Raw genomic sequence first — 27205 nt, 5'->3', positions numbered from 1 at the left:
GTACACCCTCTGAATTGACAGAAACATGCGGCGGCCGCAGAGTTTCTGCGGTGGCCTCAGGGTGGCCCTATGGCGTTTGGCTATCTTTTACAGGCCATAGGGGTCGCCGTGGAATTATAACGCGGAGTTATAACTTTTTTTCATTTCTACATTCGCCATAGCAATTCAACAAGCCGAAAAAAAAAAACTGGTAAAAAAAAAAAATGAAAAAAAAATGAACCCACTCGTTACCGTCCGTCTGGCCGCACGTTCGCCCCCCTGCGGTCGCCTTGCGGGCACCTTGAGGCTACCTTGCGTCTGCCTTGAAAATTCTATGGCCGCCGCAGGGCCCCCTTAAGGTCGCCGTGCTACATCAAATCAAAGACCATACGGCAACCCCACATTTTCGGTCTCCACAATTTCTAAATATGCCGCGCGGCTCCCCGAAAAATAAAAACATATGTGACTGCTACATTGTGTGACCGTGGAAATACTGCGGCCGCCATATAATTGCTAGTGGCCATATATTTTGGCGACCCCACGGCCGCCGTGGCAAATGTTACAGGCCTCACCAGCGTATTCTCATTGTATCACTCGGCAATAATCCAAATGTGTGCTGAGGGCGTGAAACCCACTTGATGCAGTCATCCAAAGGTAAGGTAACCACGCGGAGTAGTGACACCCTGCCAGGATTGGCAGTACCAATCGGCATTTGTGGTTGCTTAACAACCCACCAGGTCATGGAGTTATCTATGGCTGGTGGCCTCAGGACTCAGTGTTCAGGAGGAACCCGAGCACTTCCCCTCGTGGCGAACCTTGAACCCCAGACCATAACAATATTATACTAGTTGGTATCTACGGAACACCGCACCACGTGACTTAATGTCCTCAACTCTCACCACATCCTCACAAACCCCAAGCCCTCAGCCTCGCCCTCCCAGCCCAAAGGCTTCAATCCCCTCCCCACAACTACTCCTCAACCGCCCCCCCCCAAAACGTCCTCACCCCCTTCCCCAAAAGTTTCAACCTCCCACTCCCAACTCTGCGCCATCCTTGCTCCCCCCCAATCAAAACCCCAACTCTGTCCTCCCCCCACTTACCCTCCTCTTCCCACTTAAAACATGTGGTGGCTCGTGTGTTTATAAGTTATGAATTGTGAGAAAATGACTTTAAAACCACTGGTAGGGTGTAAAGTTTCGTAGCGATTAACCTTGAGAGCTCAGAGGAGTGGTGTCACAAACAAACAAAGTCTTATTCACTTTTACATATATATATATATATATATATATGTATATATATATATATGTATATATATATATATATATATATATATATATATATATATATATATATATATATATATATATATATGTTGAAGACTTTTATATTGAAGATAACATTGCTCCAAGCTCCTGATGAAATGAAATGAAATAACATCCTAAGTGAAAGCAGATTGCACGAAAAGGTGAAACAATTCCAACCCAGACTAGACAGCTTTGAGCAAGTTCACATACCTCGAGGCCATCCTGCCGTGGTGTGGGGATTCATTGCTTTATAACCACTAAAAACATTTTTCAATTCTCCCTTGAACCCGTAGTTCATGTGTCCTGTTGCTTTAATCACTCTAATCCTCCAATTTATTTTGCCTTCCTAACTCCAGGGATGTCTCCACGCAGAACCGAGCCGCGGTCGCCACACCCACTGCTCAAGCCACAGGATCCTTCACCTACTTGATTATATTCAATTAAGTTACACTTTGGGAAAAACAGTGAAAAAAAAACAGCTGGGCAGCAAAAAAGTTCAGTTTAATGCTTCAGCAATTTCACATTTTCTTGTGTCAGTATGGAGATAGAGGGTCCACAGTCTTGATTTGAGATTATAAGACACATGCTTAGTTATACGAAGTGGTAATGTCTTTAAATTTTCAGATTTCACTCCAGATTTTGACACTTATTTAATCCACAAGATCCGATCCTCAAATCGGAAATCATATTTTGATTATATACTTTATTTAGTCCATGAGAGTACATCATGTTTCCAAGGCAAGGCATCTTTTGTCGGCCGAATCAAAATGGCAGCTAAGATCCCTGCAAGGTTAACTTGGGCTGACCAAGGATAAGCCTTTCATAACGGTAAGCAGTTAATCATCTTCAAAAGGGGTGTTTAAATTTACCCAAATACCCAGTTTTCATTCACGCACTCCCTTGGAGCTCCCTTTGTATGCATGCAAAGCTTGGGGTCGCTTCGCTTCATGGTTTTGGGGTTATGGAAGAGAGACACACTGACTGACTGACTGACTGAATGACACACATGCACAATTATAGATAGTGTCAACACAATCACCACTGAGTTTGAAGTTTCTTACTTTTAAAATAAAGGGCTATCGCAGAATTCTGATGTATTTGTGTAACTGCAGCATAATCACTGGCAAACAACGCTTCCCCCCTCTCTCTCTCTCTTCTTCTTCTGCCCTCCCCCCATTCCTGTTTCCTTCCAGTCGATCATCGCATCATGTCCTTCAGCAACAAAAACATTTCATATAACTTTAAAGAAGCTGACCTCCAAAGCCATTTCACATTTCCAAGCTGGCCTGCAAAGCCAGTCGCTGACTGGGCATTCTCCGTCGTGCAAAGTCCTTCCTCGGCACACCTGAGCTCCTGACCACGTACAAAGCTTTCGTCCACAGCCTGATGGAGTACTGCTCTCCCCTCTGGGCTGGTGTTCCTGCCTCTCACCTTTCTCAGATTCACGCTGTGGAAACCATGGCATTTCGGATCACTGGTATCTCCTGTAATGAGGCTGTCTTTGGGCCTCTCACTCTTTCATCACAGGCAGGTCGGTGGTCTTTCTGTCTTCTACCATGTCCTCTCTGGCCTGCCCCCCCCCCACCTGCTCTGTCTGCGATCCATATTTCATCCATATTTCCTCAGGGCGCTCAAGGTCCGCCAGCAACCTGCTTCTGGTAAAACTACCAAAATCAAGAATCACTACTCACCTTCACTCTTTCATTCCTCTTTTTTCCGATCTTTGGAACAAACTCCCACACTCTCTTCAATCCCTCTCTTTCCTCCATGTCTTCAAAACAGCTGTACACCACCATCTCATATCTTCTTCCATCCAAAACCACGATCTTTTCTACCCCTGTTAATCCACCACAAACCCACCTCCTTCAAAGTCCCTGCTTTCCTTCCTGACAGTCCCTGTCGTATAAGGACCTGAAAGTCCATGTAGTGTCCATCCTGTTTTCCATGTGTACCCCACCCCATCCCTCTCCCTTCCACAGATCTCCTCATGTCTCTGTTCTCCACTGTTTTGTGCTTCCCCCTCCTGCCCCTCTTGTTTCCTGCTCTCCTTGTTGTACGTTCTGTGTGTTCGCTCTCATACGAGCCTCGACATTGTATTAAAAAAAGAAAGAATACAGCAAATCAATGAGTAAAACCGTGACAGGGTCCAAAAGCAATGTGCCCGACCATATATATATTTTTGGACACCATGTCGAGGCTCATGTAAGAGCTAATACACAGAACACATAACAAGGCAGGAGAAAAGGGGGGGGGGTGGGGATGGTCTCAATCCAAATTGATGATCGAAAATCAAGCCATTGGAGAAGAGGAAGGATTTAATGGTGGAAGTGATGATGGATTCCATGACCTTGCCGATTATTTGGAGAAGACTGATTGGTCTGCAGTTGCAGGGATCCATTTTTGCACCTATTTTATGCAGAGCAGTAATGTTTGCTGATTTCAAAGCAGATGGCAGATGTCCTTGAGCAAATGAGAGGGTAAATAGAACAGAGAGAGGATGAGCAAGAACAGCATAACAGGTTTTTAGGACATGAGGGCTGATGCAATCTGGACCGGCTGCAGAATTTGAGTCCAGGTTTGAGAGCAAGCTCTCCACCTTGTCAGGAGAAAAGGACACAGAGTCCAGAAACAGCTAGGTGTGACTGGGTAAGGTGGGTACAGAAAGCCATGTGTTTGGGACACAAGATTTAGAAGCAAACACAGAGTTTAGGCAATCAGCCTTTTCACAGTCAGTGTCAGTTGTGCAGCCATTAGAGGTAAGGGAGGGGATGGAGGGGAAACATTCACCAGAAACAGACTTAACTAGATGCCACCAGGATTTGGTGGAGGGAGACAGGTTTGAGAGTTCAGACTTAAGATTGCAAAGATGTTGTTTCCTGGCATTCCTGAGGGTAGACACACATTTGTTCTGAGCTTTGTGGAAGGAACTGAGATTGCTGTGAGGAGGATTTGCCTTCCATGAAGCAAAGGCAAGTTGTTTCAAGACAACAGCCTCACCGCAAGCTTCAGTGTACCATGCTCAGAAGGAAGGGTAGGACAACTGAACATGAGATGGGATAAATCTGTGCATGAGAGAGAGAACAAATTTCTTTGAAAAAATTACCAGGATGAGTTGATCTTGGTGAGAGTAGAAATGGGAGACCAATCTAGAAGTTTTATGGCTGCTTGAAGACCATGCCAGTCAGTCTTAGTGAAATGCCAGACTCGTCGGTGCTGAGGTAGTTCTCTAATAACCGCCAGAGAGATGACCACTTTAACAAGCACATGGTCAGATGAACTGATTGGAGCAGAAGTAGAACAGCAGACATTTTCTGGGAAATTGGTCAAAATCAAATCCAGAAGAGATGGAGTACTGTAGGCTGAGATCCAGGTCGGGAAATTGACAGATTGTGTCAGTCTCGATGAGTCGCAGAAATCCTTTGCTGAAGTGCCATGGCATGTGAGAGAGGTACCCACACCCAGCCAACTGGCATGATAGCAATTGAAGTCACTGTATATGAGGAAGAGAGAGTATGGATGAGAGGATAGAAGTTGGTCCATGTTTTCGGTGAACAAGATGTAAATGGAGTCATCACTGTTCGGTGGACGGTATAACACACAGAAAAACATGAGGTGGGAGCGGAGGGAAGCCGTAACCAGAGGTATTCTTGGGGGTGTGGAGGAGTGAGTGCAGTGCATGGAGATTGAGGAAGAGTTTTTGATGAAGAGAGCAACTCCGCCGCCAGTACGAGGCTCAGGTCTATAATACCGGAGGAGGGAGTAACCAGGGAGAGAAACCATTTAGTCAGAGACGTCTCAAAGGAGGAAAGTTTCTGTTAAGCAGACTATGTCTGGTTTGTCAGTGGCAAACTGTATGGAGAGATCTGTCAAGTGAGAGCAAAGGCCCTGGATGTTTTAGGTTCATACTGTTAAATTAGAGGGAGGGGAAGAGGCTTTGGGTATCGGAGATGGGAGGAGAATAAAGAGGGTAAGACAAGGGAGTAGAGGGGTAGGTAGGGAGAGCTGTAGACTGTGTAGGAGATTGTAGAAGAGCAAGGAGAGAGGGTCGGATGGGGAGGAGGACAATTTGCACCAGGCAGATCAGTTTGAAATTGGGACCTGTATGCTATTGACATACAAACAAATAAACAAACAAACAAACAGACTAACAGAACAAGAAAAAGATGTCATGCAGAGCACGATACTTGCAAAATCCACCCCCCTCTCCAAAGGTTGCCATGGATACATCAAATTGTCCATTTCATTTAGATTAAAATTCACAATCTTAATCAAAGCTCAGGTCAATCGGATGAAAATTGATTATTTTTCAGATTGAAATTGATGATTTTAGAAATTTGACTAAGTTGACCTTCGACCTTTTGACCTTAAAAATAGTTGGTTTCTAAATTCAGTAATGCACTCTGCAATTGCTGCTTAATTTCCAGTTTAATCAGATGATAATTGCCTTTTTTCAGATAAAATATGATGATTTTAGAAGTTTGACCTTCAGTTGACCTTTTGACCTTAAAAGTAGTTGCTTTCCCAATTCAGTGATGGACTATGCAAATCCTGTTCAACTTTCAAGTTAATAGGATGTAAATTGACAATTTTTCAGATAAAAACTGATGATTTAAAAAGTTTGTTCTTAAGTTGACCTTTGATCTTTTGACCTCAAAAATAGTTGGTTTATCAATTCAGTGATGCAATATGCAAATCCTTTTCAAATTTCAAATAAATCGGATGAAAAATGACGATTTTAGAAATTTGACCGCAAGATGACCTTTGACCTTTGACTTTAAAATAAATAGGCTTCTCAGTTGAGACCACCTCTACAACTTGGTAAAGTTTAATGATGATCGGTTTAGAATTGTGACATGTGGGCGATTGACAAACAGACAGAATAACAACATCAATTGACCAATATACTTGAAAAATCTTCGATTTTGCAAGTAGTAACGCACGCAACCAACCAATATACTTGAAAATTCTTCGATTTTGCAAGTAATAACACATGCAACCAACCAATATACTTGAAAAATATTCGATTTTGGAAAGTCACAGACAGACAGACAGACAGAATAATGCTCACGACAAACCAATATACTTAAAAAAGCTTCGATTTTCACCAGTAACAAAAAAGATCATGCATAGCATAATACTTGTGAAATCCAAACAAACAATAGTTGCCATGGAAACAGCAATTTGACAATTTCGAAAATTTGATCTATCAAGTGTTTTTCATGATTGATTGTTATGCATAACATCTTTGGTTGATCTATTTTCTAATTGTGGCCAAATAGGTGTTTTACATGTTTTGGATGGCATTGACCTTGACCTCTGACTAGTTTTGACCCTATTTTACTCACATATGCTACACATACATACAGATTATAGTTATAGATTTTATTTACTAATTTAGTTATCTCTGGACGAATTCATTGGGAGCTGCAATCATACCTGTCTGAACTGAGATCATACCACCGACCTGAAACAGAAGAAGGCCGGAGGCCTGAAGCCTTAGGCCTGAGAAAATGGCATCCAATATTACAGAAAGTGCTCCCAAGGTATTGGCGACGAAGATCAGGTGGTGCAATGCTATGACTGCGACTACTGGTTCCATATTAAATGCTTCTCAATCACAAAGAAGTTTTATGGAGAACTCATATGGTATGCATCAGTGCGAGTTCAAGCAGTTTGCAAAGAATTCTATGCTATCAACCGTGTGAGAAAGAGAGCAAGCAACAGGGCGATGCTCCATAATGACACCACATTGGCTGATGGCACTCTGACAACGGAGTGCTTTGCTACTGAACAACCCCTCTCAAAAACGAAAGAGGCTGAATAAACGACAACTGCAGTAGCCAAAGTGGGAGTTACTGATAATGACAAGGAGACAGGAGAAGAGAGCTTGGAAGTACCTCTGTCATCTTTAGAAGCTACCTCAACCAAGGGTGTCAATAATCATCCGGCGGAAACACCAGCCAAGGTCAGGAAATGAAAGTCTGTGATAAAAAGGTGCAGAGGAGATAGGCTCTTAGATTCATGCATGAGCTATGCCACCGTTACCTAGCCAATGGTGCAGGGAAACCAGCAGTGGACAGAGTGTAGGAGGAAGGTACCTGGTTATTTAACACCCGGTACAAACACTGTTCCCAACCAACCCCAAGTCCGGCAACCATAGCATCTGGAAACTGGTCTGGAAACTGACCAAGTCTGCGGCCCACTGCAGGAGGAGAGCAGTCTTCTATACTCACCGACTAGTTAACGTGTAGGATGGACTCAATGAAGAAGCTGTCCAATCACCGTCCGTCGATACATTTAAAAAGAGTTTCAACAGGTTGCTGTTTCAAAAATGGTAGGACCACATAGGGCACTCACTGCCCTCCTGTCTTACTTTCTCACCTGACCTGACCTGACCTGACCAAATAAGCCATGCAAGTTTCAATTTCATATCTTGAAAAATTACTGAGGTATGGTAATAATAAATTCACAGAATGTCCCATTTGATTATAATGTAATTGTTGTCATGGAAACCATTGACATGTCAAAACGGCTAAATCGATGATTCTGATTTTTGGTGAACCAGGTCGCTGACCCAATATGCATATTCTGTTCAACCGAGCAGAGTACTCACCAAAGCAGACACAAAACAAGGTATGATGTCTGTCCGACTACCCTCAAAGGCGATGTCGAATACTCCTCCAGTCGACACCAGAAGCCACCTTCATCATCGAAGCCTTCAGCATTAGTCACTCCTCCAAAATATTCAAGCAAACCACCTGAAGTGAGAAACACCACATCAGGACACCAGGTTCACTGGCCAGAGCCAGATTCGTGCAAGTTCTTGTTGCAAGATGGATGACATCACATCATGCGTAACATGAGTGTCACAACTTTTGGCCGTATAGTCCAGTAAAACAACAGCATATATTGGCATCAATCGCTCATCTTCATCATTTTATTCATCAGCTATCGAGGAGGGGGCTAACTGTAGCGTCCCCTGGCCACCTGCGACACCATTCATCATCATGTGACTGTTTTAACGTGAAGCGTGGTTTATTGTTTTTACCCACCAATCATTGTTTTTCATTTTTGGTTATTTTTTTTTTACTCTTTGCCTTGGTTTCGGAAGGGGAGAGGGGCGATTTCTTTTGTTTCTCAGCGATCTTCATTGCGAGAAAATGACGTCACTTGGAACAATGGAAAGGATGGCACAATGATGAAGAAAGGACGCACAGCCTTGCGGGGAGCTCAATTTTAGTTCCCGCTGATTTTGGAGCTATATCATTTTCGTTTTCTAACTGCTTTTATAACCCGGAACAAAGTATCATTTTCGTGCGATGCCTCTTACATGATCTGGTTGTGGATTTTACTTCATCACCTGAAATTTTCACCGGTGCTTCTGCTCGCCAGAGGTGTTCTTCTTTTATTCACGGGCATTCCACGTTTTCCCTGAGGCCTTGGATGTATTCATTTTCATTAGTTATTTCGTTACAGGACGGTTCGCTTGACTCCACCAACAGTTTTCACATTACGGCAGCCATGTTGGTGCTTACTGCGATGCGAAGTGTAGGACATCTTTGGAGCTGTCATATTCACACTCGCCATGCCCTCCCTGTAGCTTGCGACGGTTAAAAGGATTTTAAGCTGCTCGGCATCACGAGCCTTGTGAGGATAGGCCTCAGAGATCGAGGAAGCATTCTGTTATTTATACACCACCCAAATAACGATGTGACATTCACTCAAGCAGCGCTTTCACCACAGAGGTTACGGAAGTCCTTGCTATTATTTCCTCTTAAAATGATGAGTTGGTCAGGCGACTGTGATGAGTTTCACTGAAGTCGGTCATCTGACAGGGGAGCGGTAAGCGTGAAACATTCTGATGTTTCAATGTTGGAATGTTCATTTGCTTTTATGAGGAGAAGGGTGAGGAGTGGTGGCAGCGGGGGGAGTAAAGATGGGACATATTTGGAAAGGGGAGTTTAGGCTTTTGGGGGAGGGTTGAGGAGTTGTCAGAATTGCATATGTATGTTTACTCACAGTGAAAATGAAATTGGCCACAGGTGTATGTGTGAGTATGTAGAGGTGTGTGTGTGTGAACACGTGTATATCACTGCAGGGAGGTGATGCAATGACCCAAAAGGTAATGTGTTAGTCCTGCTGAAATTGGCTCAATAATGGCTATCCATCAGGGGGCGCTGCATCTGAAGATGTGGATCCAAAGCTGTCCATTCATTACGTGTTTATGGGACATTTTCTGATGTCAGAAAGAACAGACGATATTTCGTGCCTATAGACTGTTCCAAGTCGCTACAACTTATGAGATATTTGATGGGATGGACCTGAGTCCAAAAGGATAGTGCAGAGGTAGTGCACTTCGTTTTAACGTATGTAGTCTGAGTTTGTATCCCAACCCATTCTTCACAGGAAGAACGTGTTGCATCACAAATTGTGCTGTCTCTCGGATGGACATAAAGCAGTGCATCCCACCTGCTGTGCATAATCTCCAACTATTTAAAGCTCAAGCTAAACAATGTATTTATTTACGATAAGAAAGCAGAGTACGAGGAATGTTGGAACATTTTTTTCTTTAATAATAATGGGATATATATATATATATATATATATATATATATATATATATATATATATATATATATATATATATATATATATATATATTTGACCCCTTCCCATACTCCTCGAGCCGAAGTAGCTGCATAAAGCAACCCGCGAAGACCAACACAAGGTAAGTGCTATGCTGTTTCGAACCCTTCCCAGAGTTTCTCTACAACTATAAAGATAACCACATCGTACACAAATGAGAATCCCAATGCTACACATCCTCTCAGCTACCAGACTGGTTTCATCGCTTATTAGCAAATGATCAGCGATAGCATAGACAGCAATGCATACCATTGAGGCTCTCAAGCATGTCCCACTTGCAAACGCCAAAAGCAGTGAATATATAAATAAAGAAAAACCCAGCCACATCTCTCACCTGTGAATGGAGAGGATAGCCAATCAGCTCTCACCGAATCGACTACACCCATGTGGCTAGGATTATATGAATGATTGACCCCTCCCACACTCATCTCGCTGAAGTAGCTGCATAAAGCAACCCAACAAGACCTACACAAGGTAAGTGCTACGTTGTTTCAAACCCTTCCTTGAGTTCCTCTTCAACTATAAAGACGTTTTTGAAGTTTGTACGTGGTGTATGCTCGGGAGCCTCAACGATATGCATTGCTGTCTATGTTATCGCTCATGATTTGCCAATAAGCGATGAAACCAGTCTGGGAGCTGAGGGGGTGTGTAGCATTGGGATTCTTATTTGTGTACGATGTGTGATCATCTTTGTAGTTGCAGAGGAACTCTGGGAAGGGTTCAAAACAGCATAGCACTTACCTTGTGTAGGTCTTCTTGGGTTGCTTTATGCAATTACTTTGGTGAGAAGAGTGTGGGAGGGGTCAATTATTTATACAATCCTAGCCACCTGGGTGCCGTCGATTAGGTGAGAGCTGATTGGCAATTCCCTCCATTCACAGGTGAGAGATGTGGGTCGGTCTTTATATATATATATATATATATATATATATATATATATATATATATATATATATATATATATATATATAGACATACACACACACACACACACACACACACACACACACACACACACACACACACACAGTAAACACTGCCCGACAAAAGTCTTATACACCTTCAGGAGTTACAATGTATGAATGTTACGAGCATCAACAATTTACTCAAAACCTCCAGTTGTGTCTTCTACAATGAAAACAACGTTGACTTATTAATACAGGTTAGTTTGGATGAGAATAAACCAAGCTTGTCATTTAGCAATCTCTAATTCACATGCATCAGAACCTTCAAAAACCTGTGATCACAACAATTAACTCAAAGTAAACAAGTACAAACATCGAGGGAAATAGCTTGCGTCACTCGATTTTCAAGGTGTGGCATTCGAAACACAATCAAGAAGTACATACAGCGAAACGTCATCTGAAATTGACAAACCCAGGACTGGAAAACCCAAAAATAGGGGGCAATACCCCTGGGCACTCACCTGGTATTGCTGGGATAAGATAACCAGGAAACCACTGGTAGGCATGGATGACTCACAAAATATGTAACGGAGAAGAAAGTAAATACCTATGGATTTTTTTTAATGCCGTCAACAAACTTTGGTTTGTGAAGTTAAATCGAAATTGTGTGTGTGGTTTTACAAAAGAAACGAAATACATATTTGAGGGGCAACCCACTCCCTGTAGACCCGCAGAGACCCAGATTTTTTATGTTGTGAACAAACTTTAATACATCGTGGATGATGAAGGTTGTGGTCAAGTTTTATTGAAATTGTGTGTAGTTTCGGAGAAGAAAGCAAATACCTATTTTGGGGGGCAACCCCCTCGTAGACCACCTCAGACCCCAATTTTTTTTAATGTCATGAACAAACTTTGGTACATCATGGGTGATGAAGGTTGTGGTCAAGTTTCATCAGAATTGCATGTGTAGTTTCTGAGAAGAAAGCAGATACCTATTTTGGGGGTAACCTCTGAAGACCACTTTGGGGCCCGATTTTTTTCATGCCATGAAAAACTTTGGTACAAACACAGTGATGAAGGTTGTGGTGAAGTTTCATCGAAATCATATGTGTAGTTTCAGAGAAGAAGTTGTAAATGTTCGTGGACAGAAGGACGGACGGACGGTGCACCATCCCATCATCTTCCTGGAACTACGTTTCAGGTGAGCTAGAAATCTGTCTAACCTGGCTCGGTGGCATAAAGCATTCTTCAGAAAATATTTGAGGATTTACTTAAATATTTCCTCAAGTTTCCCCTGAAGGACATCTTTAATTTGAGGATCGCTGCATATTTGAAACTTCCTCAAGTTTTTCCTTATAACTTTCCTTAAACTCGAGGGAGCACTACCCTGCCTGTAAACACCAACCTTTGAGTTTTCCAAATGGTGCTCCATGGAAAATGGCCACGCAAAACGTCGTGAACGTGTTTGCAGAGACCGTCTCAACTCACTTGACGCCTATGATGATATTACCATTATCTAAAACACATACTAAGGAATAACTAGAATTATACTGAGTATCTTTTATCCCCAAGGAATCATTTCCACAACAATATGTTGCAAACAATTTATTTATAAACCCAATCGAACTGACAATCACAGGGTATTTAACACGTGATATCTGGGCCGATGTAAAGGTGTCTTCTCATGCAGGTACTGCAGGTGCAAATTAACGAGTTGTTTGTCCATACTGCTCGTGTAGTGGTAGTTTCATGATGCGGACATGTATTACTTCATGATCAGGTTACTTAGATACCAATTCAATTGATATCGACAGTGGCTCCAGGAAAAAAGGTCAACTGCGTACGTCATAAATAGATTGAACGTGGCTAGTTACTCGGTCCATAACTCGTCAATCCCACATCATAGAGAGACGTGTGGGGCCTCGTTCGAATCGGGGGAGTTCCGGTTGGCCCTGTGGACCCAGGTATTACCAAAGTTGAGGGATTCTTAACTATTATACACGATTTATAGTTTTGTGTTGTAATTAAACATAAAAGTACTTCAACAAAACACATCATACAACTAACTATATTATGTATTGTCTCTCTTGTGCTTGAGAAAAGCCTCCACTATTGCTTCTGTCTCTTCCTGAAGCCAGTTTGTTGATTGCTTTGTCACCATCGAGCTTTTGAACACCTCTTCCTATCTCCAATCTGACTGGTTGCCTAGCATAGCAACAACTCCGAAGGATTTCCTCAGCTTGAAGAAAATCATGACTTGAGGATTTCCTAAGGATTGTTTATGGAACAGCCCTCAAGGAAATCCTTCACAAAGGAATCACAGTGTTTGCCAGTACGTTCCCAGGCCTGTTTGCCACTTTACAGCACTCGATAGGACCATGGAATTAACCCAAGGAAGCGCGGATAGATGCTCACGACCTATCTAATTCAGCCGAGCAACCGTTTGTCATGAACGTGGCTCGAGACCGGTTTGAATCGGATCTTAAGGGGAATCTTTCCTTTAGGATGAGGGAATTTTATGCATCCGGGCCAATATCCTTGAGGAATAGAAGGAAGACAAACGTTGAATTGACAATAGAACTGACACAAGGCTCAGATGTCACCCATCCATCAACAGTATGAAGGTCACTTTTGAAATCAGGAGTTTAAGGATGTGTTACAGTTATAAAACCTCTATAAAGAAAGGGGAAGAAGATTAAAAGGCTAACAAGAAAAAGAGCAATCATAGATTGCAGATCCTCGCCAGGAATTGTTTTACGTGGTGTGTTGTGTGGTGTTTGTGTAGTTTTGTGTGGTGTATTTTGTGTGGGGTTTGTGTACTGTTATGTAATTAATGAGACATAATTATAACTGCCACTTTGTAACTGCTGACAGTGATGACTGGTTCAGCCATTTCAGAAAAGAAGAATTTTGAGGGTTTAAAAAACACAAAAAACAATATGGCTGCCAAATAATGTGACCGATGACATCATCATAAAACAAGGACAAATGTGTCCAAGAGCAGCGTCCTAAAGGTTTTGTCAGCAAAAAAAATTAAAAAAACAACAACAACAACTTCCGATATTTCGTCACGTGCCTTGGTTAAGCCAATAGCGAGACCCGTCATAATGTATTTACGTATTTACGATATATCGTGTATTTACGAAATTACAATACGATAAATGGAATAATCTTTAAATAGTAACGTGAACTTTTCGAAACTTTAAAGCAAATGTCCGAATATATTTAAAAGTTCATGATAGACGCTCTCGAAAGGCACCGTCAATGCGAGGATGTGTACATGTGCTTAGTATTTAAGGAGATCCGGATCTTGTATATACAAGAGCCGAGTCCAAGAGATTAAGGTTTTGTCTTCACAAGAAGAACAAGAAGAACAACAACGCTGAGCTCTCTATGAGCAGCGTTCGCTACGTGAGATGCTGCTAAAAATTTGTGGACCATTTTATCCCTCGATGACCCTCAAAAAATTTTATACTAATCGGATATAGCATTCTACATATGCAATTATGACATCATAATGAAGACACCTATGACTTCACCAGAGTGGTGTCAAAGCCACCCAATGCTCGCCTGTTTATACATTTATCGTTTTTCGTTTTTAAAAGACGAGTATAATAATATTCTAAGTAAAGCATTGCAGTGAAGTCTGATCCAAATAATTTTAAAGCAATATATGTATTTGTATATTGTAATCAGTAAAAAATAGTGTGGTAGATAAAAACATTAGAAAGGAAATAACTTGCACCAAAAACTTTAACATTTTTACTCACGCTGACGCTGACGCTCATGCTCACGCTAACGCTCACGCTGGGGGTATCGCTATAGCTCTGTTCCTCGAACAGGCGAGCTAATAAAAATCACACTCATTCCCCATGAGGAGTACCTGCTATGTGCCAAGTTCCAATTTTTTCCTTGGTGCAGTTTCAAAGATATAGAGGTCAAAGGTTTTTCCGTTTTTCCAACATAGCTGCCACACCACGTGACCTATGACTTCAAATTATCATTAAAACATTCGACATCAGTATTTGCACCGATGGTGAAAATTTTGATTCAATCCGCTAAGTGGTTGCGGAGAAAAACACAAAAGTTCTGTGCGGACAAACAGACAGACAGACAGACAGACAAACAAACAAACGGACCCAAATATAATACCCGCTCCTTCAGCGAGGGTAAATATGTACAATAACACAAATCGGATGATGGAAAAATGGTCAAATGTGCTTCGAACAGACGAGTCCAAGTTTCAATTTTGTATTTGGACCTAATCGAAGACAGTATGTGAGAAGATGAAGAAATGAAGCATATTGATGCAGCTGCGAGATCATTCCGGTTAACTGGTTTGAGTCCTGCTGGTCATGTTCACAGACCCGAGTAAGTTCCCAGGCCTGTTTGCCACTTTACAGCACTCGATAGGACCATGGAATTAACCCGAGAAGCGCCGATAGATGCTCACGACCTATCTAATTCAGCCGAGCAACCGTTTGTCATTAACGTGGCCCGAGACCGGTTTGAGCTGATTTTCTGAACTAAACTGGAACCAGCCCAAACCATCAAATGAGGCAGCCAGAACGAGTACAATCCAACCCAAGACCAGGTATAGTATTTATTAGCAAGCAAATGTTCTAAGGAAGAATAACATGAAGCAAGTAGAATGGCACTTGGTGGAGCACACAGTCTCGTCTGGCATGCTCATTCTGAAAAAAACAAAAAAAAAAACAATGTTAACTGAACACGCTGCTATATATGGCCCACTGCTATTATGGCACATATACCTCGATCATCCATGCACATTATGTTGCATACATTACCATTTATCCATAACTTTATTGATTATTGATTAATTATTAGGATATTTATCAACCACTTTTGCACACATTATCTACTACATTGCGTCAATGAACGTGATTATGTCAGTTGGCTCCTTCTGGTGTTACAGGTCAGGTCAGGTATGGGAGCATGTGCCAGAACAGCGCGTCACTGCGTCCACTTTCCGCCGGTACTCCAGGGGCCTCCATCTGGCCATCCCCCAGGCAGATGCCAGGCCTATCCCCATCTCCTTGAGATGATGGTCAACCTGCTGCAACCACGAGGCACGTGGTCAGCCCACTGGCCTCCTCCACTCATGAGACTCCCTCGCTGAGAGAATCTGGTGAGCAGGATCAGTGTCAGGAAAACGAGCCACATGTCCATACAGCCGCAACTGATGCTCACGGACTATGCAGGCAACAAATCTCATCCGAGTTTCTCTCAGCAACCGCTCGTTGGACACAAAATCCGACCAGTGATAGCCAAGGATTCTCTGAAGAGACCTGGTACCAAAGGAATTGTCTCCGTCTCAGATCCTTGGTCAGAGTCCAAGTCTCGCATCCATAGAGCAAGACTGGAAGTACCAAGGACCTGAAGACTCGGACTTTCGTCCTCCTGCACAGGTACCGGCAGCGCCACACCCCATAATCCAGTGAATCCAGGACTCCCCAGGCCGGACCCAGACGTCTATTGACCTCTGACTCGCAGCCAGCAGAGACATGAATATCACTGCCAAGGTAAGTGAATCTCTCCACGACCTCAACATCCTCACCACAAACAGACACAGACAGGACAGCAGCATCCAAGATGTCACCGAAAGCCTGGATCTTAGTTTTGACCCAAGAAACCCGTAATCCCAGCGGCTCCGACTCCTCATTCAGCATCTCGAGGGCCCCCAAAAGGATGTCTAAAGTCTCCGCAAAGATGACTGCATCATCTGCAAAATCAAGGTCCGAGATCTTGACATTCCCAAACGATGCACCGCAACTTGATCTCTCCGACATCCTCCCTAAAATCCAGTCCATACAAGTGCTGAAAAGTGTGGGGGCCAGTGCACACCCCTGACGAACTCCAGTAACAACTGGAAATAAGTCAGAGATGGTACCACCACACTTCACAGCACTCTCAGTACCAGAGTAGAGTTCAGACGTCAGATCGATCAGTTTTGGTGGCACCCCACGAAGACCAAGAATCCTCCAGAGGACATCCCGATTCACTGAATCAAACACTTTACAGAGATCAACAAAGGCTGCAAGCAGCCCCTGCCGAAACTCTCGTCTGCGTTCGGTGAGGACACGAAGAGCAAGGATACGGTCAATCGTTGACCTCTTTGGTGTAAAGCCTGACTGCTCTGGACGCTGGTGCTCAAGCAGATGGTGGCGAACCCTATCAAGAATTATCCGAGCAAAGACCTTGCCCGGCACTGAGAGCAGCGTCACCCCTCGGTAGTTGTTGCAGTCTTGGCGATCACCCTTCCCTTTCCAGAGAGGGACAACAAGGCCCCTCTTCCAGTCAGTTGGGATGATGCCTGTGTTCCAGGCAGAGCACAAAACTGCATGCAACGACACGAGTGCAGCATTTCCACCAGCCTTGAGTTACAGCTGCAGCACAATCGGACGATAAAAGCTCTCCACACTTGGTCATTAACAGGTCTGCACACTCCGTCATTAACAGCTTTGCACACTCCATGTGCAATTGCTCTGCACACTCCGTCATTAACATCTCTGCACACTCCTTCGTTCACGGCTTTTCTCACGTGGGGCCATGTGCGTAACAATTTTTGCCACCCCTTGTAGTGGTTTTATAACCACCGTTTTGAGACTAAAGTTGCCACATATTCTCCGGTGGCGTCTGAGCTGAAAGGCTCTTGTGTGCAATTTGGAAAGAACATTTAAACAAAGTAAAAGAACATAAAAACATAGCCAGAGGTTAGATGTGGGGGATAGAACAACAGTAGGGTAGGGAAAACAAACATATATCTGCACATTATCGCGATGCATATCTAACTTCTCAAATAATCACGTTATCTTTAGTTTAAACAAATATTCAGGAGATAACTGAACTATACTAAGCAGTTTTATTAATCCTTAAGAATCATTCCTACAATACTGCCCCCACCTTCCTCCTTCAGCCTCTCCTGAGCCTGTGCTCAGAAGGAAGAGAAGCATTTGGATTTGACCCGGCCCACCTCCCATGCAGTACAACTCTCCTCCCTATTTTAAATCAGCATGTCCAAAAAAATTAAAAACAGTTCAATTATTATGATAATGCATCACTCCACTAAGGCGACTCACCCACTCACTATGCACACACTTAACAATTCTAATCCCATTATATACACGATAAGAGAGATGTTTGTCTGTCTCTTTGTTTGTGTGTCACCATTTTTCACAAAGATGGCCAAACGGATCTTCGTCAAACTTTCAGCAGTTTCAGAGGTTCATTTATTGTGGGTGCCACCTGCCTCGTGCGGTCCTCACACCGACCTCATGTGCGTGTCCCATCGAACCAGACGAGGAGCCCTCTACACTTCACATGCGCAATCTGGCCGGAACCTCCTCAATCTGCGCCTTCAGTCAATCCCTTCCTGCAATGCTGTCGTCGAACCCCTCTCTCTTTTTATCACCCTCTCTGTCCTCCACCCCCGGGGCATGGTCTGCCCGCCCCCAAACCTGGGAAGGCAGAGCTCCTCCTGTTTGTTGTTGTTTCAGGGACTCGTTCCCCAGCTAATGGCCTGGCTTGGAATATTAAAAAATAACACAGGGGGAAAAAAAATCACAGAGGGCAATCATGTATAGGGGAACTTATTTTTAGTTCCTCGTGGAGGATCTCCAAGTCTTACTCACGTTGTTGTTCTTCATCTTCTTCTTGTGGACTTTTTTTGTTTCACAGCCGACAGTTTTCATCGAAACTTCCTGAAACTTGGCATATATATGTAAAAATACCCTGCGCAGACAGTAACCATCTCCGATTTTGAAAATTCCTCCTAGGAGAAAAAGTTATGACGTCAAAATATCTCCGCTAATGGAAATCGCCTATAAAATTATCTCCGAAACTAGGCAAGCTTTTTGAATTCTGTTTGTGGGAATCTAACAGGGCATTAGCAGAAATGAATTACCGCACATAAGATACATCACTATGACGTCATATCAATTTTTATGACGTCATTCCTATTTTTTGACATTTTTTGTTTCACAACCAAGAGTTTTCATCGGATCTTCGTGAAACTTGCCATGTATATGCAGAAAGCCCACGCGCAGGCAGTAACCATCTCCGATTTTGGAAATTCTTCCTAGAAAAAAAGTTGACGTCATAATATCGCCGCTAATGAAAATCGCCGATACCATTATCTCCGAAACTAGGCAAGCTGTTTGAATTTTGTTTGCGGGAATCAAGCCGGGCATTAGCACAGATAATTGATCACAAACCTCATACATCACAAAGACGTCATATTCGTTTTTCTGACGTCATCATCAAGAGGACGAGGATCTTAGCTCATTTGAGCTTGTTACTCCCTTAGCTAATTAACACCTCACCACCCCTCGTGTGGTGACATGGAACACTGAAACTCACAGATTCCCTAACATATATACATCAAGGTGCTTCTACTTGTCCATGGACTATGCTACACGATACAATCCTATCTGCACTATTAAATAATTTCATCCACCCCAAAAACTTAACAGTATCATGAGACAAAGGATTTGTCAATCCTTGGGTGTCGTTTTCCTGGTGTCTGTGTATGCTCCGACTGATGCAAGTGATCTTACCATGAAGGACGCATTCTATGCCACACTCGAGTCTGTGGTTAATCAATGCCCCAGAAGAGACACCCTTCGAGTCTTGGGGGATTTCAATGCATTGACTGGAACTGATAGGGATGGTTATGAGACAGGTGTTGGTCCCCATGGGTCTGGAACAGTGAACCAGCATAACACTTAGTTTCTTCACTTTGCAAGAAGTCATGGACTTAGGGTGGCAGGTTCATGGTTTCAGTACCCACATGCTTATCGCTGGAGCTGTAATTCCAACGCTGGTGGTGTGATAAAGGAGATTGATTACATACTTGTTGATGGTCGTTGGAGGATGATCCAGAACTGCAGGGTCTTCTGGAGTGCTCAGTTACTCAATACTGACAACAGTCTTGTGGTAGTAACTCTAAAGTAGCAGTTTAAATCTGGGAGAATGGTACCATCCCAGCCTAGGCTGGATGTTGGCAAGCTCAACGATGAGAAGGTGGCTGAGGAGTTTGTAAACAGGCTAAGTAAGGATTTGGGGGGTCTGAGTGCTTTGGGGAATCCTGAAGTCGTAATGTGCCTTAAAGACCACCATCCTTGATGTTGCTGGTGGATGTCTTAGAACTCACCGCAGGGCGAAAAAGAAATTTGTCTCTCAAGAGACACTGGATACCATTGACCAGATTCACAGGGCTAGGCAGAAAGGCAGAGCTGAACTGTTCAGGGAGTTGAGACGTAAAACTGTATGTGCGCTGTGGTGGACAAGGAGGCCTATGTGTGAGGAATCTGTTAGGAGGTAGAGCATCACCTGTGGTCAAGTGATTGTCATCCTGCTTCCAGGGGAATTTGTGCATTGTGTGCCTCCAAGCCCATCCGTCGATGTACTGCAGTTACAGCGGAGGCTGGAGGGTTCTTGACAGAGGAGTACGAAGTGAAGGCCCGCTGGGCCGGTTACTTTGAGCGGCTGTACCATGTTGATCCACCAGCTGTTGAGTTGGATGACAGGGGTGTTCCTATCCCTATTGCTGACCCTCCAATAAACTGTGATCAACCTTTATTTGTGGAAACATACGTTGCAGTGAACTGGTCGAAATGGGGATAAAGCTCCTGTGACCTGTGGCATCCATGCTGAACTTCTTAAGGCCAGTGGAAATGGTGTACTCATTTCATTGTTTGTAGTTCGTTGCATACGTATCCGCTTACTATATATATATATATATATATATATATATATATATATATATATATATATATATATATATATATATATATATATATATATACACATTACTAAAGCTCTCATCTTGTATATATGTATGTATGTATGTTCCCGAAATACAGCGAAAACGGTAGACGATAGCGCAAAAATTTTCGGCCCACCTTACTCACCATTATCCTGTGGTGTGCAGTATCAAGTTTCGTTCAAATCGGGCAATGAAAAACATTGTTAAAAAATCAATTCCCGATTCAGTGAAGTCCTCTTCGGGAGAATTTGATCAATGCAAAAAACCTCAGCGGTATAGTTCACTGGAGCTATCTTCTTTTTTTTCTTGAAAAGATTTATTTAAAAAATCTCAAACATTTTGTATAGACAAAGAACGATTTATTTTTAAGCATAAAATAAACATCGCCATTTTGATCTTATACTTCCATGTTCATTAATTAATATACTTGTGTTTCGAAGATTACGCACAATAATTTCTTCGACTTTCTTTTCTCTGTTATTTTCTGTCACATTGACGCACAATATCCAGTTTTGTTCAAATCGGGCAACGAAGAAAATTGTTTTAAAAATCAATTCCCGATTCAGTTAAGTCCTCAGGATTATTTGATCAATGCAAACAACCTCAGCGGTATAGTTTGCTGGAGCTATCTTTTTTTTCTTTTTTTTTAATGATTTTTTTCATTAACCACTGTCACAACGGGAACCCAACGGGTTCACTGGTTGTCTAGTATATATATATATATATATATATATATATATATATATATATATATATATATATATATATATATATATATATATATATATATATATTTATATATATATATTTATATATATATATTTATATATATATATTTATATATATTTATATATATTTATATATATTTATATATATTTATATATATATATATATATTTATATATATATATATATTTATATATATTTATATATATATATATATATATATGTATATATGTATATATGTTTTTGCGGCACGGGTACCGAGACACCAGCTTGTCACTCAGGGGGATTAATCCCCGGCTGCCCTTGGAAGAGCCGGACGTGGAGCCACCACTCACAATTAACGTTGTGGTACGGTGGTTGTTTTAAAACCACGAACGCCACGCAGTTAACCATGAGTTCCAGTGTCCACCGTCTAATTATTCCATTTAACTGGAGGTCGCGTGGTTACCTGAGCGGGGAGCACACCCTCGGCAAAGCACCAATGTTGTCTCGATTAGATTTTAATTAGGGCGGCCGAGCGTTTAAACCGCTGGTGCGTGCCGACTATTTGTGGTCAAATCTGTGGTAATTACCTCCCAGTCTATCGAGGTTCGAACAATGCTCGACCAATGGAAGGAAAGGACAAACACGAACAGGTTGGAAGTCAATAAATAATCTATTAATAATAAAATAAATATATGAAAATAACTTCTTTTTTTTTTTTTTTTTTGTATACCTTGGTCGAGGCTCGTATGAGAGCGAACACACAACTCACAGCAAGGAGGCATGAGACAAGAGGGGCGGGAGTGGAAGGGACAAAACATTGGGGAACAGACACAGGTGAACTGTGGAAGGGAGAGGGATGGGGATGGGACGGGGAACATGGCGAGGAGAAGATGGACATTACAGGGACTTTCAGGAAGGAAAGCAGGAGAATTGAAGGAAGTGGGCTTGAGTGGATTATCGGGGGTAGAAAAGATCGAGGATTTGGATGGGGGAAGATAAGAGGTGGTGGTGAACAGCTGTTTTGAAAGCCTGGAGGGAAGAATGGGAAAGAATAGAGTGAGGAAGTTTATTCCAAAGGCGGGAAAAAAGAGGAATGAAGGAGTGAAGGTGAGCAGTGATTCGTGATTTTGGTAGTTTTACCAGAAGGGGGTTGTTGGCGGACCTTGAGCGCCCTGTGGAAATGTGGTTGGGACAAATTGCAGAGAGAGCAGGGGGGGCAAGGCTGGAGAGGAGTCGGTAGAAGACAGAAAGACCACCGACCAACCTGCGGTGATTGAGTGAGAGGCCCAAAGACTCAGCTTCTGAGGTAAATAAATGAATTAATTTCAAAGCAATCGAAATGAATAATTACTCAGGCAAAATTAATCAAAACGACAGGAAAGAGGCAGAGAGCAGATGCTTATCGGGGGTTGACTTACTTTCAGCTAAACACAGACAAGGGTACCCAGCAGATCATTCAGGGGGAGGGCGGGGGGGGGGGAGAAGAGTCATCTCGTTCACCAGAGAGTAGTTGTCCGTGAAGTGAAAACGTCCTGAAATGTGTGCGTGCGTGTCACGTCCGTCGCCAGCACCAAGCCTTGCCGTGCACCCTCTCGCGAACAGCCTTGAACACCAGTCGACGTCTGGGAGGGCACCGAGATCGTCTGTCATGGGTTTAGACCCTGGTGCTGTGACATGGGCTGATCCTCACACTTCACAAAACTGGTGACGTCCAGTTACCCACACGGTCCATCGGTGACTGACCAGCGCTTCACACTTTGGTGACCGACCCGTGCCTCACTCATTGTCGGTGCTGCTCACACCCACACACGCACCACACACTCACTTGCTCAAGCACTGGGAAGGATGAATTGTCTCGTTGTTGGCCCTGGTCAGACACCCACACGCGCACCACACGCTCGCTTGCTCACTTATCTTCTCGCTTCTCCTCTCATTTTTTGCGCGCTTACACCCGCTTCTTGCTCGCTTGCCTGCTTCTTGCTTGCTTCTCTTCTTCTTTTCCTCTCTGGATTTCTTTCTCATTCCCTTCTCCCTCCTCTTACTTCTCTCGCCTCAGAACGGACCTCCAATTCGTTTTATATCTGCGGCCGTCTCCGTGGGCGCAGAGTCCCCCCAAAGCTCACCCCGCCCCACTCGCGCACGGTTACCATGACGACCCGTGCACTCTCGAAAAAGGCGGGCATCGGCGCTCGCGAAAGAACGTTGCTGAGGAAAAATAAGGGCGGGCGTCAGAGCTCGCGAAAGAAATGTGTGTAAGCGTGTCTGTCGTAAAGAAAAAAAACTCCCCATAAGAGAGGGGATCCATTCTTTACCCTTCTCAATGCATCACATTTAAAATCCCATTAGACATGGGGATGGGGCTAATCTGAACATGCATTTAAGGAAATAACTGTCTGAGGACCTGGATGTGTGGATGCATTCATCAGACCGGATTCTGAAATCTGTAACATGATGTACACATATACAGTATATACAGAATGTCTACACTCCGTTTCAGATTTTTCACCATTTGTTGCCTTGCAGCCTGGAATTAAATGACATTAAATCAGACTTTTTCCACCTTTATTTACACATCATAACCCACAACTTCCAAGTGAAAAACAAATTCTATAAATTTCAAATAATTATTAAAACAAGCTCAAATGAGCTAAGATCCTCGTCCTCTTAATGATGACATCATAAAAACGAATATGACGTCATTGTGATGTATCAGGTTTGCGATGAATTATCTGTGCTAATGCGCGGCTTGATTCCCGCAAACAAAATTCAAACAGCTTGCCTAGTTTCGGAGATAATGGTATAGGCGATTTCCATTAACGGAGATATTATGACGTGAACTTTTTTTCTAGGAAGAATTTCCAAAATCGGAGATGGTTACTGCCTGCGCGTGGGCTTTCTGCATATACATGGCAAGTTTCACGAAGATCCGATGAAAACTCTGGGTTGTGAAACAAAAAATGCCAAAAAATAGGAATGACGTCATAAAAATTGATGCGACGTCATAGTGATGTATCATATGTGCGGTAATTCATCTCTGCTAATGTCCTGTTCGATTCCCGCAAACAGAATTCAAAAAGCTTGCCGAGTTTCGGAGATAATTTTTTCGGCGATTTCCATTAGCGGAGATATTTTGATGTCATAACTTTTTTTCTAGGAGGAATTTTCAAAATCGGAGATGGTTACTGTCTGCGCCGGGTATTTTTACACATATATGTCAAGTTTCAGGAAGTTTCGATGAAAACTGTAGGCTGTGAAACAAAAAAGTCCACAAGAGGTAGATGAAGAACAACATGAGTAAGACTTAGAGATCCTCCACGAGGATCCAAAAATATTTCAAAGGCCTTGAATATCCTTTGGAGCACAGTGAAGAAAATCATTAAGAAGTGGAAGGCACATGGCGCCACCAATACCCTGCCTAGATCAGGCCGTCCCTCCAAACTGGATGACGAAGGAAGGAGGAGACTTATCAGAGAGGCCACCAAGAGGCCAATGACAAATTTGAAAGAGCAAGATGCCTTTATGGCAAAGACTGGTTACTGTGTGCATGTGATGACAGCATCCCAAGCACTCCACAAGTCTGACCTGTACAGTTGGGGGATCCAAAACAATAAATTAAAGTAATTTAGGAAAACAACCTCGTTCTCATGCGTCATGCTGTATGAAGAAGGAGGCCATTGCTCAAAAAGCCCACCTTGAGTCCTGCTTGAGGTATGCCAAAAACGCTGTGGAGATTCTGAAGCCATGTGGCAAAAACGTTTTGTGGTCTGACGAAACAAAGATGGAACTTTTTGGCCTAAATGCAAAACATTACGTTTGGTGCAAACCCAACACAGCACATCAACCAAAGAACACTATCCCTACTGTGATGCAGGGTGGTGGCAGCATCATGTTATAGGAATTTTTCTCATCAGCAGGGACTGGGGCACTTGTCAGGATAGAAGGGAAAAATCGATCCATCCATCCATTGGGACAATACTCTGTGCAGAGCGTTGGTGTTGCCTAAGCACTGGACTTTCTGTTGTCCACTGCTTAGGCAATTGTTAAATGACCCACCGGGTGACAGTTAAAGCACCTCACCTGGTAAGATGTGTTCCTCTTAAATTCCACGTTTCCTCCTCTTATAGGCCAGAGTGAAGGCTCTGTTCCTCACCCACCGAGTCCCACCATCGAAGCTGCATGCCATGAGCCCGTGCCCGTACACTGCCGATCATAAATAGTGAAGACCATTTAGTCCATGGATGGTTCACAGTTCACCCTGGCCATTTCTGTGAACCCGTTTGGTCTTGTGGGCCCCAGAAAGTCACCTGTCTCACCACTATTATCAGGCATTCAACCCCCTTTTGTGGGTGCCTCACCAACTGCTCACATTACACAATAAAATAGCGGCAAAAATGCCCCATGTCACTGGATTGCCAAATGCAGATCCAGCCGATCAGTGGGATACAAAAAGTAAACTGTTCAACCTTGCCGAAGTACACACTCTACCTAGTGCCGTTCGAGTTGTCATAATGTGTTATCAAAGAGGAAATATTTGACTCGTGGGGGAACCAAAACAATAAATTAAAGTAATTTATGAAAACGACCTCATTCTCATGCGTCATGCTGTATGAAGATTTGTAAATGGTATTATTGACCAATGTAAGTGTAAATGTGGATGGAATGAAAAGACAATGGTGGTGGGAATATGCTAACCGCCGTGAGAAGTAAAAACATAGAATAACGCCTTCCAATGTTCCACCTGTCCGACGATGTAGAGCAACACTAGCCTTTATAAGAAAGTCTCGTTCTGCATTCCTCGACGTGTAAATGTGGCGTGGAGCGTCTTTGGCACAAACGATTCCGCCTGGAGTAAACGTTGGCAAATAAATAATGCACATCAGCGTCAACAGGGAATGTTTCAAACCGTTTTTTGTTTTTTTTATCTCTTGGGTTTAAAGGAGATATGTGCAACTGCCTTTAATAGTCACACATCATAACGATTTAGTGGAGAATTTGATTATAATTACAATGTGTGTTTAAATAATTTGTAGTGTAATGTGTTTCCCTTTCCTGCCACGAGTTCGGCCTGTAGAACACATGGACAAAATGTTGCTATTTGGTCACTACCAGAGCCAAGAAGTTCATCAGTTGCACATTGAGCAAAGGGAAAACGCATTGAATATCGTTACGAAGATTAAAGTTTTGTTGGGTTTGTTTTGGACGCTTGTGGGTATTATCAAATCTGGGTCGATTATCATGCCTGCCATTCCCAATTTACATGACTATATCTTCTTGGATATTCCTTGGAAATTCAATGCACTGACCTTCATCAGCAGGTGAACAAGATGAATGGAGCAGAATACAGCAACCTCTACTTGTTACCACCACTAACTTTCTCATTACATTAATTTGTGTGACTGCCTCTGGCCTCGAAATTGTGAGTCCACAGTCAAGGTTCACAATTGTGGTTGTTGTCTGTGGCTGTGGGGCATGTAGGCCGACTGCATTTATACGTGGAGTCTTCTGTCCAGACTCACAGTTGTGGTTGCAGGTTTGGTTAAAGATGGAGTCTATCGAAAATCGAGTTATCGACTTCTCACCACTAAAGAATGATGACTTGTTCCAGTCTGAGTGGTGTCCAATAAGCTGTTAAGTTTGCGTGCAGATGAACACAGTCACAAGTTCAATAAGAAGCAAGAGATTGCATCAGACCGGTGGACCAATTCAGCGGCGTGTGTACAAAATTATATGATCCACTCAGTGACTCGAGTGTCATAAATGTTCAGTGCCTATGGGAATAAGCTGCTCACCAAAAACGGTTCGATGATATAGCCCCGTGGTTGAACGGAGCTAAAACCTACTGAAGATAGAGCCGTGACGTGGCATGTGGTACGA

The 27205-nt window shown here is 43.0% G+C and overlaps 1 long non-coding RNA gene across 4 annotated transcripts in view; it reads right to left on the bottom strand.

The window, feature by feature from the left end:
- LOC147026408 (uncharacterized) overlaps positions 1-27205 on the bottom strand; it is a 77191-nt gene that overhangs the window by 23014 nt on the left and 26972 nt on the right. For 2 of the 4 annotated variants that reach the window (XR_015058322.1, XR_015058321.1), the window contains exons 2-3: positions 25409-25531; positions 7897-8041 (exon numbers count right to left, since the gene is read on the bottom strand). This is a non-coding gene — a long non-coding RNA (uncharacterized LOC147026408). Of the gene's footprint in view, positions 1-7896; positions 8042-15365; positions 15529-25408; positions 25532-27205 lie in introns of those variants that run through there. The other 2 variants (XR_015058320.1, XR_015058323.1) reach the window with 1 other exon arrangement.

This window comes from Eptatretus burgeri, chromosome 5 (genome assembly GCF_056783735.1).
Source record: "Eptatretus burgeri isolate ZD-2024b chromosome 5, Ebu_testis_v1, whole genome shotgun sequence".
In the NCBI taxonomy this organism is placed as follows: domain Eukaryota; kingdom Metazoa; phylum Chordata; class Myxini; order Myxiniformes; family Myxinidae; genus Eptatretus; species Eptatretus burgeri.
The sequence above is the reverse complement of the archived record's forward strand: the minus strand, read 5'-3'. Positions and strand labels throughout refer to the sequence as shown.